This window comes from Silurus meridionalis, chromosome 8 (assembly GCF_014805685.1).
Source record: "Silurus meridionalis isolate SWU-2019-XX chromosome 8, ASM1480568v1, whole genome shotgun sequence".
NCBI lineage: Eukaryota > Metazoa > Chordata > Actinopteri > Siluriformes > Siluridae > Silurus > Silurus meridionalis.
In genome coordinates, this window is record NC_060891.1 from 16010458 (window position 1) to 16028185 (window position 17728).

The 17728-nt window shown below is 39.2% G+C and overlaps 1 protein-coding gene across 4 annotated transcripts in view; it reads left to right on the forward strand.

Annotated features, from left to right (window-relative positions):
* Positions 1-17728, forward strand: part of LOC124390344 (neuronal PAS domain-containing protein 3) — a 220455-nt gene that overhangs the window by 166538 nt on the left and 36189 nt on the right. The gene's annotated exons all lie outside the window — the stretch shown is intronic.

Sequence of the window (17728 nt, forward strand, 5' to 3'; positions counted from 1 at the left end):
AACATCTCAAGACCGAATAAAGATTTGTATTGCCGTGCAGTTAGGAGGACTGGCAGCGGGTGGCGGGGCCACTGCATACAAAACTATGCAGCCACACACTCACCCGATACACACACACATTCTCTATTAGCAAACGTTCAGATTGTGTCTCACATTGAGTCAATTAAAAAAAGCAGATGCACAGAGTTTAGCATGTGTCCCGGGCAACAACAGGAGAAATAATAGCATCATTACTTATATACAGCATTTCTGTCCAGCAAGGGGTTAGAGAAAATTCTTAATTATTGTTACACCCCAAAAAATGTCCATTTTTATGTGGCTGTTAAGGTGACAATGTTGACGAATCTTGAGTCAGGGCATTCGATTTTTCTTTTGTAGTTTAGAATGATGACTTTCTGTTCTAGTTATTAGAACTGCAGGATATTTGTATGCCAGAACTGACTAAGAGTGCACAAAATTTAATGGAAAGCCATATCAGCTGAAGTCTTTTAAATTACAATTTTAACACAGAAATCTCAATCAAATATTAGTCTGAATCACAATTTCACATGTTGACCACGTTAACATGCATCATGTGTCTGTAACATCAATAATCAGATAACGTATTATTTGATTTTTCCACGTATTTTCTCCCGGTTTATATGTAAGTCTTTTTTTCGTAGGGGTGTACGATATATATGCCATTTACGATAATGTCGTAATTGTTGTTTTAACGATGTGCAATTTGACATCAAGTATATCGCAAAACCCAAACAAAACACACTACAGAGTGCATGCATACATTACATTACGTCTAGTAGGATAGACGTGTGCGCATTTATAATACGTTCTTTCACTGCATGATTCAGTCTATTAAAATGCATTTAGAATGATCAAAAGATTCAAGATGTGGGACATAAAATGAGTACACATATCATTTCATACTGTTAATCAATATCACACGAAAAGTGCAATTTTTCTCCAAAAATCAGCTATTAAAATATATTTTATCATTTATATTATATTATAATATTACAAAAAACTGATTTATTTTGCCTAGTAACAGCCCAAATGTGTTTTGTTTCTCTAAATTTGACTTTATAAAGGCTTTATATATATTCAAAATATAATAAATCTATTTAAACTTTTTGGAACAGATTAATCTCTGTCACTGCTGTGAACTGACCACCACACAGAATATGAAAAATATCAAAATGTTTTAGGATTCAGCAGTCCATGGTCATCCTAAAGTCTTCTTCTTCTTTTGGCTGCTCCCATCAGGGGTCGCCACAGCGGATCATTCATCTCCATACCACTCTGTCCTCTACATCTGCCTCTTTCAAACCAACTACCTGCTTATCTTCCCTCACCACATCCATAAACCTCCTCCTTGGCCTTTCTCTTTTTCTCCTTCTTGGTGTCTCCATCCTCAGCATTCTCCTACCGATATACCCTCATGTCCCTCCTATGAACATGACCAAACCATCTCAATCTCTCCTCTCTCACTTTGTCCCCAAAACGTTCTACATGCCCTGTCCCTCTAATAAACTCATTTCTAATCTTCTCCACCCTCATCACTCCCAATGAAAATTTGCTGCCGTCATCTTAATGTACCATCACAATAGCACACTCAGCAAAATATTGTCTAATTATCGGTATCGTAAAATCCCAGAAAAATCAATTAAGATATATTTTGTCAATATCGCACACCCCTTCTTTGTCTTATTTATCATTACAGTATGCAAAAAAACCTGCTTGCTTTCTAGGTTGACTGTGGAACATCAGCCAGCTTTTAACATGGCAGAATTAGGATAACCAGAGATGATTTTACTGTACATCTTGTACTTACATATAGTGCCCAAGAAAACATTGCATATAAAAGTTTTTTTAAATTTGGCAAACCATGTTTACAACAATTGTCTGTATTAACTAATTTTTTATTTTCCAGGGTTATTGCAATGTGTTTTTACAAATAATTTGATGCTAGGTCTAGCTTGCTAAGTGTCAACTGAATATAGAGTGTACAAATTGCATGTAACCCTTCTTGTAACTTTAGAGGCACTCTTTTTCATTGCTGTCTCTTCTACATAGTTTTAAATCTCTGCTCTAGGCTAGAACAGCAGTCTACCTGATTCTGTGGTCTGTACTGACACCAACACTGACACATAATTGTATTTGTGTGTGTGTGTGTGTGTGTGTGTGTGTGTGTGTGTGTGTGTGTGTGTGTGTGTGTGTGTCAGTCTGTCTGTATTTGGGGCTGGCTGCCTAGAACACACATACCTGACACATTTTCATAGCTGTGACATCTGATATGACAGTGATGGGTGATTTGGGTCTGGCTCTAATAAGTGAATTAATCGGAGGTAAAACATAGCAATCTGTCATGTCCCTGATACCTTAACAGCTGGCCGGCTTGTCCGTTAGTGACAAGCTAGTTTGTCCTGTGCAAATCTTCTGTCACCCCCAAAAAATGGAGCCACGTTTTAAAGCAAGGAGGGGGATGGGTGCTGAGAATGATGTGACCGTGGATGGGGTGAGTGAGAAATGTATTGTCAGGCTTAGCCAGCTGTGCCAATAATATTATCTTCTGTAGCATTCATCATAGCACTCTTGCAGCACTTCCTCCAGCATCTGCTCCAGCACCTCCTCAGCTCAACTCCTCCCCTAGGAGCTTAGCAGCAGGAATGGGGAGGGACTAGCAGCTTCTTCACCTAGGGGAGAGAGAGAGAAAGGGTGAGAGAAAGCATGCATGTGAGATAGCTGCAAATGATAAATGAGGCTCTATTACCATCCCTTAAAGATGTGAACACAGTCATTAGGAAGCAGGGCAAATTAAATCGCTCACATGTGGAATTAGAGAATTGTTACATGCAGTAAATCGTGTCGGTTGTTTACTCTGTGTCCTTGGTAATGCTGAATGCTGCTGTAAAGGGCATGCAACATGAATATTATAGTAAGCTCAGGGTTGAACGGTTGGACAGTTTCAATACACTGTCATGCTCTTTTGGTTGCCATGGTGATCCAGAGGTCTTGTCTGTATTGAGCTGCTATACATCTTAATGGACTTCTTCTAATCTATGGTCATATGAAACATAGATCTGGAAATGAATAGAAAATAAGTTGTTTCTTATACCTGTGAAAGTCGCAGAAATATAAACTTTGGAGCAACTTTTCCTCCTCACTTGTCTGAAAGAAATAACTGCACTTACAAAGGCAGGATTATGTGTTGTGCTGGGAAAGTTTAGCTTCCCTTTGAGGCTAATATCGCAGCATTAGACATGAAAGGCTATTGGGCCTCTGACACATATTTAGAGGTGTGTGTGTGTGTGTGTGTGTGTGTGTGTGTGTGTGTGTGTGTGTGTGTGTGGAAGCAGAGGCCCAGAGGCAAAAGACTGGCTTTGTGCAATATAAAACTCTCTGAACACCTTTGGCACCAGGCTGCCACAGACTTGACACCTCGCCAAAAGAAACCCACAGAGACAGGACTTTTGCAAATACAACATTGAATCGATTAGCATTAGCATGCTTAAAATACCGTCATTAAACCTTATAGTCTTGGATTAAAGGTCTTAGAGATGTAACTTATTTAAGTTGTGCAGGATAATATTGTCTTTAAAGTGATTTTATGCATGATACAATAGGTATTAAGTGTTTCTGTGAAGGGTAAAACTTTAGGGTAGCATAGGATACAATAGGTTATTCAAACTGTCAGTAGATGGTAAAGTAAAAGAGGTATAGGGGAACATGGTCGTTGAATAAGGAAAATGTATTTTTTTTTCTCCCTGTTTGCAGCAGTGTTTGACATTTTTGCAAGCGAATTGTTGTGGCTTGGTAGAGATGAACCAAACAGCAGGTGTGAGCTGGCAACTCTGACGAAAAATTTGGCGGATAATACAAAAGGGGGTTCTGTGTAAACACTGTTTTAAAGCTTTTTCTTTTTAGTAAGCCTCTTTCCATTCGACACTAAATGCCAGCAAGGTAGATTTGTAATCCTAACAAGCACAAGACCATACAGCTGAATTTGGAACTGCTTGATGTCTAATATCGTTTTCGGGCCCTGGCTCAAGCAGCGAACAAGGTTAGACAGCTGTGCTGGCCACATAGATTTTGTCCTGCCTTATCATTTTCAGCATGAGCATCGTCTGTCCTTCTGCAGTTTGGTTTTGGCTCTTAGAATTGGAAATGTGCAGTGGATGGGAGGATATAGGTGAGATGTGGAGCTTTGTTCTGTGCTTTGCTCCAAGGTCTGCACTACTCTGCTTAGTGCTGCTAGTTGTACAGGCACTGAGCCTCCTGGTGTCTGGATCATAAGCCCTGTTTGCAGTGGAGCCATAAATTTTGCTTACCCAACAAGAATGAAATGTCAGCCAGGCCTCAGTTTGACAGACGCATTTGTCTGACTAGGAAGACTGAGAGGTTTTTTGTGTTTGTGTGTGTGTGTGTGCACGTGTTAGGATGAGGGTGTGAGAATTTTTCTGTCTGTCATTCTGCTACTTAAAGTTTGCAAACATAAAAATCAAAAGCGTAAATGTGTATGTAATGCCCTCTTAAGCATCTACTGTTGCTCTAGGGAAGAACACTACATTGTGTACTGCTTAAAGGCATGTATATTTCCTGTTTGTATTTATGATTTGTGTTTGGTTATCCAATAAATGAACTGTGCCTCAAAATATATATCCAATCATTAAAAAAGGCCATGAGCACCTAATACTCACTAAAGCCAAATAAAACAAAAGTAACCTTTTTATATCATCCTCATTTCATGAGTGTGTGTCACAGCATAGTAGCAGACAGAGGCAGACAGACTCTAAACAGCTCTAAACAGCTTCTTAGTTCTTGATAAATGAGTGGGCATGTCTGCAGCAGTTTGTATTCTAGGCAATTAACCAGAACCTCTGCACCATACTGTGACTGTTAAAAGGCAAACAGGTCAATTTGGGCCTCAGGACAACTGATGAAGGTTCCAGGGTTAGATTAGTGGATGCTCGGGGGTCATGAATGCACATTTTGTTACAAGATTTCTTCAGTTAAGTTCCTTTAACCTCTTCTCACAGTGCACTGGTTCTTATATTTATATCAGTCTATACATATTAATCATTTCTAGCACCACAATACTGTTTTAACACAAATTTCACAACTCTTTACAATAGAGCTGCTACTGATTTTTTACTTCTGTTTCTTGTTTTCTGAAGATGCCATATTTCATAAAATACCATACAGTATGTAAGTAATAATATGTATATATACCCTAAAACTATTTGGGCCCCATTTCCACCAACATTTATTACATTAAAATATATTATTATTAACCTAGAGGTAATTTTTCCCCTTACAACCATGTCGCATGTGTATGTGTGCAGAGAATTTTTTTCCCGTCCATCCATAGACCAGGGTTTTTGAAACCATTGCTGCAGCATTCTAGCCAATGGCTTCATGGTTGTCTTCTTGGTAAGTGCTTACACTGAAGAGAATTCTGTTGACTGGCATCTGATGATAGTGTCCTCTCTCTTCAGCACTCATTTCCTGTTTCACAGAGGAAGCATAGGCTGGTTGTTAAAGCCCTTTTGAAGGGAACCCTATCTCTGAGAGACACATCTGTAATAAATTTGGGGAGCGCACAGCCCTGTGTATCTGATCCGACTCCTCTATTCATCACATTTGCAGATTGTATCATGGTAATCTTATCCCTTTGGCATTTAATTTTATTGGCTGGGCATTCCTAGGAGATATTACCTGAGAAGGTCTTTAAAAAAGAAGCTTTAAAAATGTTAAAGTCGGGTGTCTGTGCCTTGAGCTTTCACACATGTAACAGGCCCCTTTTGACAAGATCTGCAGCTCGTCCCTGAAGTCGAGAGGGATACGTTGGTCTTCCTTTGATAGCGCTTCACCTAAAGCACCAGTGCAGAACGCTCTCATCCTGAGCTGTTTAAAGCATACCAATTTGACACCTTGGGCTGAAAAGGGGGCTTTGCCACCAGTGGCATCTTAAGCAATGACCGACAGGAAAGATGACTTTTTATTCCTTGAACCGGACATTGATCCAATTACAGATGTCAGTCTTTTTCTGTGATGTTCACGTACAGTGAAGCTGTCTGTCCACAGCTTATCATAGGCCACAATACTTTTTTGTTTATTTTTTTAGAATGATTTATGAGGGTTTTGAAAAGGTATAGTGATCCCATAGGCTTCAGTAATACACAAGATTCAGGGCCTGCTGAAATGCCATGCATAAGCACAGTCTCCACCTCTACCCTACATTCCTTTTTCTACTACCTTGTTTGATAAATCAATGTCTTATTCATTGAACCATGTCAAAGATTACCTGAAGAAGACCTTCTCCTCTTCCTTTTTTATGTGTTTCGCTGATAAAAGCAAGTGATGATCTGGGCCTTCTTGTCCCCAGTTGGATGTTCTAATGAACCCACAGGCTTGCTGAAGTTAACACGTCTCCGAGCCGTTCCTTTTCCTCCACAGCGCCTGACACTACCAAATCCACCTCTAGATCCAGAGAGCAGTAACACATATATAGAGATGTTGCACACTGAGGTTTTAGCTTCACAAAGTCAGGTTCACAAATCCATTATCCACTATCTGAAACTCTGATTCTATTAGCAGTATTACTATTTTTTTGTTTTTTAGGCAGATTGATCTCACATTCCTCATATGATTCACTGTTTCTAAATATTATGCCGTGTATTCTGATGCTCAGCTTCAGTAAATCAGACTGTCCTCCGGTGCCAAACGGAGTCACTAGCCTGCTAGTATAAATCCCAGCTTTACAAAAGCAAGCACGCTTATAATGAATTGATTGTGCATTTGTGGTAAAGAAAAAGAATGATCTCTTTTCCTGACAGAAAGTCACCGCTTCCCTTCTTTATTTGTTCTCTGTTGATTCATCATGCATGCAGTGTGTTCCCAAGCTCAGAATTAGTCATCAATTGTGGCTCTTTCAGAAAAAAAAAACATTGGTGCTGTGTTTCCTGCAAAAAAATAAAGAAATAAATGAAAAAAAAAAAATCACATTCTCTTTAATTAGAACTAATGCTCATGCTGCTGGAGTAATTTAAATAAATTATGAAAAAGACTTGTATTTGCAAAGAAATTACTCAGCAATCAACTCTTTGTTATTGTGATATACAATTTACATTTTACTGTCTTGTGAGCACCTAATGAAATATACCTAATGTAATTATTAATTCACTGATTAATGCCTTAAGCTAAGTTTTTTGACACAAAGGCAAATCTTTACTTAATGAGCGCGTCAAGGTCATTGTCAAATAACTTGTCAGCGCACTTGCCTACAGTCTCTATGGGTTTGTACATCCAATATAGAGTTATTTTATGTATCAGTGTGCAATCTGCATTGTTTCCTTTTAAATGCAGCCTCGCTCTCAGCAGTTTGTGTGACCACTTTCTCTTCAGAAATCCTTGTTGGGAACAAAGGACCCAAACAAAGACGCTGTGCATGAACGGATGCTCTGTTGGGAAAGTGGAAGCTGAGTATGTGGATGCATGCAACACTCAGAGGTCTGAGTCAGTCATTCACAGGCAGACCATGGCCTCTTAGGCATGCTCACAAATCCCATGTGTGCTGTAGAGAAAAGGGATACAGACAGTTATGCTGCTCCTACTGTTCTTCATCAGTATATGTTTAGCCTTTAAACCAAGGATAAGCATTTCTCTAATAAAATATACTCATACATATACAGAAAATGCAGCATAGAATGCATTGTAAAAAAAAAAAAAAGATTAAAATAATGGTGTTTTATTATTCTGTCATGTGCACATGTGTGACCTCCTGCAATTGGGCTTTTTTCACCTGAAAGAGAAAGTTGTCAAGCCCATGCACAGACTGTTCGAGAGAGCTTGACAAAGAATATGAAGATTAGTGTTTGCTGCCTCCCAGGTGAGCACAGACAAGTGGAATGATAGATGGATGGAAGGATGAATGGGTGGATCAGTGGGTGCTCACGAGAGCATGTGGGTTTGGTTGCTGGGTGTGGAGTCTCAGAGGAAGGAGAAGAGAAATAAATCTGGCACCGAGCCCATTTCTCAGACAGCTTTGTCTGTGTTTGTTGCCGTTTCCGCTTATGCACTGCTGGAATCAGCAGCTGGAAAAGAAGTTGCTCATATACAACTTCCTCTGACAGGCCATAATGATGCAAGAAACATGAGAGGAGGACTCATTCTCACCTAGACATATACAAGACATTCAAAGGGGAAAAAACAGGGTTTGACTTATAATGTTAATACAAACACAGTTGAAGAGATAAAATGGATGATGGATTGAAGTAGACTTGGATTTCTTTTTAGATTTTTGAACATGCAGTGCATTCAACATCACTAGCCTTTACTGACAGTTTGTTAATATTGATTTTTACACCTAGCTTTTTGTGTCTCCTCATCTCAGATTTTGTCCTCGGCAGCCATAGATATGCAGGAAACGGCTCAGTGGGCAACAGGGGGGCAGATTGCTGTTCTGACAGAGTTAGGTGTGTGGAAGCAGGCCAGAGCATTCACCCATCTGCAGTGTAGACATTAACCTTTAAGCCATGGAACAGTTCTGAACTGCAATCACAGCTCTATGTGTCCAAGAATGTGTGTGTGTGTGTGTGTGTGTGTGTGTGTGTGTGCGTGCGTGCGTGCGTGCGCACGCACGCACGCACGCACATTATAGAAAGTTCAGTAACTGTATCATCCCCTGCTTTGGAGCCCTTGTATATCTGGATCTTTATAATTTCCCTCAAGGTGCCCTGGTGCCAGCAGCAGTCTCCCAGCATAAATCAGAAAACTCACTCAGCCAGCAACAGCAGCGTCCTTCTGCCTGAGCCTCTGCGCTGGGGAACTGAGGACGTGGAGCAGCAGACAGGCTGAAAGAGCAAGACAGCATGAATTGAGACAGAGAGTGAGACAGGACAGCTTAAGAAAGAGAGTGACACTGAGACTTGAGACATAGTGGACAGCCTTGCTGGAAACAGAGAGTGAAATAACATGGCTGGAAACAGAGAGTGTGAGAGCATGGCCAGAGACAGAGAAAGACAGTGAGACAGCATGGCTGTTGAAAGAGATGAGAGACAATATAGTTGGAGATAGAGTGTGAGATTTTGTTACTGATAAAGAGATTGAAACAGTGTAGAAAGATACATAAATATGATTTTTTTTTGTCTTGTGGTTGGGCATAAAAACAGTGAAACTGTGAGTTTGGTTGGAGGTAAAGATTGAGACAGTTGTGAATTGGAGCTATTGTGTGAAAGCGTATGGGTCGATGTAGAAGGTGTGCAACTGAGTGTGCTTTGTGGTAGGTGAAGATAGGCAGTGAAACAGAGGACAAGGTTGGAGACAGAGACAGAGAAAAACAGCACTGTTAGAGATAAAGAGTGAGACAGTGAATAAGGCTGAAGATAAAGAGCGAGACAGAAAGGTCTCACATGTCAGGCCTAACAGAGCCAAACAGCTTAAAACAATGATATTACACACAACCTCACTTTCACTAAACACACATCCTGAAGGTGTTTCTTATATTAGCTTGTTGTTCCAGTGTGAACTACAGGTTTGTCTCTCAGCTGGACTGCATAGTAAAGCAGGGAGCTCAGCTTTATGACGCTGTCTGATGTGACATTAGTGCAGTGTTGGTGTGCATGATGGTCATAATGTTGTAGCAGCACTGACATTTTTCTAACTTCCCCGCTGCTCTCAGGCTGCTGCTGTCTTCCTTGCACAAGATCCCTTTTATTGTTTGAGCGTCACGAGCCTGGCTGTGCGACTCGCTTTAGGTGAGAACATCTGCCTGACAAATAATTGATTGAGCGGATGAATAAATGAATATGTTTACTGGTAACCACATACAAACCCCACAAAATATTGCAACCACTCGTCAATCACAATTTCTGACCTTATGTCCATCTAGACTTTGCTATTAATTTTTAACTCTAAATGAAATCATGGATTCTCACATTAATGCGATCACTGCAAATCTTACGCAAGGATGGAATGCCCCCTTTTTTTTACACTGTTTTGCTTAAATGTATTTATATTTTCTGAAGTATATCTGTCAAAACATTGATATAGGCAGAATTAAATTTCAGTTTGACTATATGCTAAACTTTAGAAACAGCAGCTTTTCCCACCCTGCCAGACAAATACAGTTGAAATTTCTGGGCAAATCTTCATTTTCAGTGGTTATTTTTGTACACATCTGTCAGTCTAAGATATTTAAGCCTGCACAGACCAAAGCAGTAAGCATAATAGTAATTCTAAACTCCTTCAGTTAGTGCAGGAATGACTTCCTGCCCTACAGAGCCTCGTTCAGGCAAAGCTTCCCACCCTATTCTGGAATACTGCTGTAAAAACACTGATAAACAATGCTATGGAAATGTATGTAATGTGTTTGAGGCCTCCGCTTCTGTCGGAGTGTGAAGTCATGGCATGTTCTTGCTTTATCGTGTTAGCTAACAAACATTTTATTCATTAGACTTGTCAAGCTTTTGACCACCTTTCAGTTTATATGAATATTAGCTTGTTTGTGTAGATCATTGGTTTTCAAAGTGTTTTAGTAGATAACCCACAATGATCAAAGATAATGTATTTACTTTTCAGTTCTTGTATTTATTCAGATGTTTTACTGATTATTTGAAATGAATGGGTTTAACATCAATATCAATAACTCAGAGGGTAGTAGGGCTATAAGTAATACCTATTTGAACCTAACTTAAGTTTAGCTACTTCCACATTAATCTCCATTTTTCTTTAAAAATGTTTTTTTTTTTTCTGAAAAAATGCTCATCCACACTGAAAGACCTAAAAACTGTTTAGACCTCTGTACTGCACGTGCAAACTTGTAAATAATTGTGAAAGTATTTGACTAGTATATATGACCAGTAACAGGAAACGAGTAGTCATTTCCTGTTGAATATTACTTTTGTCTCCACACTACAACGTGAAAACATTTTAAATGTATCCACTTTTTGAACTTTCAGTGTGCATGGAAGTGTGGAAACAAATACAGTATGTGTTTTTAATCTGAATTAGTGTGGACATCATGTTTATTTATATATCACATTTATAGTAAGCCAAAATCTAAATATAGATATAGATTTAGCTCATAATTAACAAGTTAGGGGTGACACAATCTAGGTGATACCAAATATTGTGATTATAATTAATTCCTTTTCTACAGCTGTACAAAATGAATTAATAATTAGTTCTAAGTGTTTTGGAAGGATGTTCATATAAGCACCATAGTCATCAGCCTCTTAGGTACAGTGAAATTTTTAGGGAAGCAAAACCTGGTTCCTATGTGTGGTCATCATTGTACAAATTGAAATATTGTACGAAATAAATAATACAATAGTTAGAGGAAGGTGGATTTATTGACTGTATGGTGTGTGAGGAGTTTTTTTTTACAGTAATGCTATTGAAATGTTCTTTTCATTGCTACTCTAAATACATCTAAAGACAAATACATCTTCACGTATGTTGTTCTTATGCACATCACAAATCAAAAGCAAGCCGTGTTCTGCCTGCTCTTATGTCACACGAAGAAGCTTTGTAATGCGAAGAAGGATTCTGCAGTAGTGTAAATGTGCACCGAGATATGTATCTGTGTATGTTTGCAAGTTTATGCGTGTCCATATGTGCACACTTCTCTCCTGTTCAATAATTCATCAATTCAGCGCTGCAGGGAATCAGACAAAGATTTATGGCCTGTGATTGTGCAATGTCTGGATTTATCAGGACCATAGAGAGAAAATTGAGCACAACTACAAAAGGGCCGCATTTGCGTTGTATTTGATCAGCATGAGAACTCATCAGAACGTTGGGCAGAGGGAAGGATGCATGGAGAAAAGGAATGGGGGGATAAAAGAGAGGAAGGAAGAAAGGCAGAGGCAGGTCAGGAAGGGGAGGGGTGTGGAGGTTTCATTAAGGGATCATGGCAGCCTCCTGGTGTTTCCTATCTTCATCCTCTGATCCACATAACCCACTCTGCCTCGGCCTCTCCAATTAATATGGAACCCTTACAAGAAAATGAGAGTTTATTGATTTAATCGAAGACATGCATGTTTCTAACAGGGAAAGCTATTCAGATGCGTGGAGGATAGATAAGTGATCCCAATATGGGGACAAAAGAATGATGTAAGACAGAGAGAGACAGAGAGCATTTACTCAGTAATATATATATATATATATATATATATATATATATATATATATATATATATATATATATATATATAAATCTCTGATCCAAATAACTATAATACATGCTGTTTGGCTGCATTTTTTGTTGTTGTTGTTGCTGCTAATTTAATTTGGACTGGGCTATTGTGGGGAGGGGATATGGAGAACGGACTCTCATAATAGCAGCGCTCTTGGTAGCAGAAAAAGAGCAAGGCTGAAATCCTAGATTATACCCTCCACCCATGACACCTCCCACTCATGGAGAGGCATTGGGATGTGACCACGGAGACAGACGGGTTATTGCCTGGACAGATTTCTCCCTGAGTTGATTTTCATTTTCTTGATTTTCAAAGTGGCCAGTGATCTGTAACAGGCCCTTCAGCAGGCAGAGAGAGGGGGCAGGAGCACAGTGGACAGAGGTTAGTCCACTCTCGCAATGGAAAATATAACTCAGACCAGCTCTCCTCCCTTCCTTTTCTCTCTTGCAGTGACCACATCTACAACTATCCTCCACAAATTACAGGGTTTTTTTTTTTGTTTCTTTACTGTGGCCTACATAATTGTCTGTGCTTTAATAAAAAGAAAAATCTGAAACCCTTACAAAATCTTACAGATTTAAATGTAATAAAAGTTTAAAACCATGATTATTCCAGATGTTTACATTATTAAATGGTTTGTGTTATATTTGCTGTTGAACCTACATGATTCTCAAAGGTGGTATTAGTTGAAATGACTGGTTTAAACTTACATCAGTTTGTTCACCTTTGATGGAAAATAAACTATCATTGATTTTTATGACATTAAAATTAACATTTGCAAAATAGGTTTTAAATAACTGGACATATAACTGTGCTTGCAAGAATGTACAGGCTGTTATTTCTTATCTGAGTTTTACATAGTGTACCTAATTAAAACTCAGTGATACATTTTTAGGCCGGTATTTTGCGAAGCTCTTGATGCTATATGTATATCATCAAATATTTGATCGTGCGGCAGCTCAGAAGTGTCAGAAGTGCTATCTTTGTTCTGTGGATTAAGTAGCTAGTGTGCCGACTTCACCGGTTGTTCTCTCCTTTGTGGGTTGCCTTTTGGTCTTTGCTGTCACAAGTTCTGAAGGTTGAAGAGAAAAGCGGTGTCAGGAAGCTGATTGCTAGCACGGAATTTCTAAGACAATCTGAATCTCATATTCAGCTACTTTGCCACAGTGGATTAAGATGATCTAAGAAGGCTTTGTGGGGCTCGATAAAAATCAGGCGCACTGGAGAAAGGAGCACCGGGAGAAATTTTTCCCTTTTTGTCCTTCAAAGTTAATTGTTAAAGTTTTTTTCCCCCCTTGCTGTTGCATGTTCTTAGCGAGAGGAAAATAAAAGAGATGGAATGTTGTGCATGAATTTATTCACCACAATTTATTCTTAAAATTTCCCAACTTCATATATAATCGTTTGTTACTATTTGAGAATGATGAGAAATTGAGCATGTCATTAGTCTTTGGTCTTATTAGTCAACAGGTCATTAGTCTTATGACATATTTTATAACTGATGACTTCTAGAGTGTTGAGTGTGTGATAGTTTGTTTAAAATGACCACTATGCCTTGCCTTGATGCTGTGCATTTCTCCTGATGTGAAAGGTTTAGTTGAGAAGTGAAGATTAAAGCCATGCGGAGAAGTGGCACAATGCAGTATTAAAAGCACAGTGTGTGTGTGTGTGTGTGTGTGTGTGTGTGTGTGTGTGTGTGAGAGAGAGAGAGAGAGAGAGAGAGAGAGAGAGAGAGTGAGGCAAAGTGCTCCTCCAGTAAATCTCGACTGTCTGTCTGTCACTGCCCAGTTAAAGGTTACTGTAATCTGAGCCGTGTAACACTCGAGTGGGCTGGAGAATGCTCTCACCAGTTAATAGTGCAGCTGTGATAGATATAGCCTCGGCCAGGCAATAGAGTAGCTAAGAGGAGAGGAGAGAACGGCTTAGCTCACCCCCTCTTCTGGAGATTCCAGAGGAGCAGAAAGGTGTCACATATACACACTGTGCAGCTTGGCTGTTTGAATTGTGAAATTAGAAACCTTCACTGACAAATATTACTCCTCAGCTCTGGGCTTGGCAGCCTCTTTCACATCCATCACTTTCATGCCATAAAGTCTGTCCAGAGATTCATGGAAACTTTCCAGAAGCTTTTTAGACTTCTTTTTTTTGTTCTTTAAAGCATGCAGTTATTAGACAAATGAAGTAAAGCTTTGCCGAACTTCATTCTTATTCTTGGCAGTGTGCTTTTTTTATCATAAGGCAGATAGTCATTAATTTACAGAATCAACGGCGGGAACATCTTTTGTGATCTCATATTAATTTTTTCCCCCCGAATCCACCCTTCGGCAAAAATTACTCACATCGTTAAAAAATATTTAATTAGGCTGCAGTTTATCCATTGCTCGCAGGGGAGAAGGGATTTGCATGAAGCAGGTCACATGGCACAGCGGTGAGGGAGTTTGGATGTGAGCGGGGTTCAGGGGGTCACCGCCTTTGCCAAGGACTCCCATTTGCCAAGGTCAGCCAGGTAGCTAGGTTTCCCCCTGGGTCCCCATTCAAAGACGACAGCTCCAATTGGCCTTTAATTAGGCCCTTCCTTTAAGCCTCTGCCTGCTGTTGGGCTAAAAACCTGCTCTATATATTTGCTGTTGAGTTTGTAATACAAAATGTTTTGAGTTCCAGCACAGCCACCAAATATTATTTACAACTATGTTAGTGGAATAAAGTTCTTCCACATGAACATGCATATAAAATATATAATAACATCCACATTTGCTTAATAACTTTAATCAGAATTAATCAGTAGGTATAAAATATAAAAACAAGCGATGTGTGCAATGAACATATGAGAGAAAAACAGAATTGAAGGACTAAATTTGTGATAAGATTTTTGTAGTAAACCATAATATTAATAAAAATTAAATAACCTAATAAATTTCAAGATTTATTTGAAAGATTGAGACTTGAAATAGTCAACAGCTCAAACTTAAAGTAGCAAACCAGATGTTCTGTTTATTCTTTACACTATAAATATCTATTTATATACTATAACATACTATAATTATAAATATTTTTACTTGTTTTACATTTTTTTACTGTTAGAGCAAACCTGCTGAACTTTAAACTATATATAAACTACTGAACTAAACTAACTATACTGTACTATAGCTATACTGTTTAACATATATTTTTAATATATTTTGTAGTTTGTCAACTTATAGCAGAGCACAATTTCAAAAAGAATTGCAGTTTGTTCGAGAAGTTACATGTTTATAGCAAAGTTGGCTGATAAATCCATCTGTGATAGCTCTGTTTTTGCTAGATGCACTATATGGACAAGTTTGTGGACACCTGACCATAAGATTTTATGTGTTTTTTTATAACATTTTACATTTATTTCCCATGTAATGTTATAATAACCGCCACTTCTTTGGGAAGATGCACTACTAGATTTTGGAGTGTGCTTGTGGAGATTTGTACTCATTCAGCCACAAGGACTTTAGTAATATCAGGTACTGATGCAGGTTCAGGAGGCCTGGGGTGCAGTCAAGGTTCCATTTTAGCCCAAAGGTGTTCAATAGGTTTGAGGTTAGAGCTCTATAGAGGCCATTCAAATCTTCTACACCAGCCCATGTAAACCTTGTTTTGGGTCTCCCAGTTCAAGTGGGGGCAAGAATTGATAATCTCTTTTTTAAAGGGATAATTTAAGTATATTTTTTGAAAAGTAGTTTCTAACACAGATATTTACTCTTTGGTAAAACAAAAGGAACAGGTATCGACCTATAGAATGGATTCCGCCGATAGTCCCAGCTTCTCGATTTTTCCTGTTACTGTGCATTTTGTTTTATTATTTATAGGCATTTCACCTCACACCGTACCACTTTATTGTGTGCTTGCACGTGTGGCCCAGGCCAAATGTTAGAGAACTCCAGGCAGGTTAAGTGGCTTAGAGCAGGAGGTGAGCATGTTTTGAGTTGATGCCAGAGAGTAATTGTGTCATAATAAGGAGGATGAGGGCTGGCATTCTCCCATGGCTCTTCAGCAGGGTTCAGTGACACTTAACAAAGAAGCCGGAGGCTCCGAGGGCAAGAGAAAGCGACCAGTGACAAAGAAAAGCTAGCACTAGTGTTTCATACTGTGTGTGCATGTGTTTATGCGTGTTTGTGTGTGTGTGTGTGTGTGTGTGTGTGTGTGTGTGTGTGTGTGTGTGTGTGTGTGTGTGCGTGAGAGAGAGTGATTCAGGGGAGTGGGGTCATCGTTATTGGTTGTTGCAGGGGTTATTACATTCATTAAGCAGGGAAAGATAGAGAGTGGAGGTAGAAATTGGGCTGGGGGCAAACAGGAAGGAAGCCGTCGATCATGTGATGAAAGTTGACAGTGGGGATTATGGGTTTGATGGAGCAGAACAGTTAATAGCAGATAGCTGACATTTCTTGAAACCCTGCTAATTAAAGCTTTTCCTTTTTTAAACCAAAGCACAAAGTCTGTCGTTCTTTCTCTCTCTTCATGTTTAGAGAATCATGTGTTTCTATTAATCCGTGCCAGTCAGTCATAATAAGTCAGAGGAAGAGAGATGAGGCTGTGGTTTATATTGAGAGTCCTTCTACAGAATAAATGTGTTGCTGAGGGCACAGCCCATGCCCCCCTCTACTAAGCACAACCTCATCTACGATGCAAAAGCTCATGCAGTAATCCAAGTGTCCTTTCTGCAATCACAGAGTATAATCTGCTGCTCTCTTGTAACGCATAACGCCAGTACTTTACCACATCCACCTGGTGCACAACGCATATTAGAGCTGGTATTATTGTTAGCCCTCCCCATCTCCCCATCGCTGAGAATAACACTGCACAAGTGCTTTGTGGAAACACTTGTGTTGAAAAGTAGGCTCATTGTAATACAGTTAGAACAGTCGACAGGGCCGTGTTCATGAATTATAATAGACACAAAAGGTTTGTCTGCGGGAGACCTGGGAGAGAGAGATAGCTTTGGCATTTCATCTCCATTCGGAAATAGATTTTTTAAAGCACTCAGTGTAATGTATTCAGTGCACTGTTGCTGGCATACCGACATACTGTCATCTCTCTTTATTATTCAAGCTTAATCCAATTGCTCATTTGAATCGCTATCATTCCTCCCATCCTCATAATCCATGGGGCTGTTTGTCTCTTGAGGTTAAATACAGTTGTAAAATCCTGCTCTCCTGTTTTTGGGAAGGCGTTTTAGTTCAAAGCGAACTCCAAGCTTGGAATCGAACTGCAATGCATAACTCACCTCATTACATCCACAGTCCACTTTGGGCATTCATTTACAGAGCATTTAGAGGTTTTTAGAGCAAACACATGCCTGCTTTGCGCTGGGAAAAAAAAACATTGTTATACAATAATAAGCAGATACAGCAAATCAGGGAATGGGAGACATGTTTAGTTTGCCCTGTGCTCAGACACCTGTTGGTGTTGCCTTGTTGCCATTACAGTATATGCACATGATGTGGAAATGAATTAGAATTAATATGAGAATAAATCTGTATGTGTTTTTCCTTATTGTAAAGTAATAA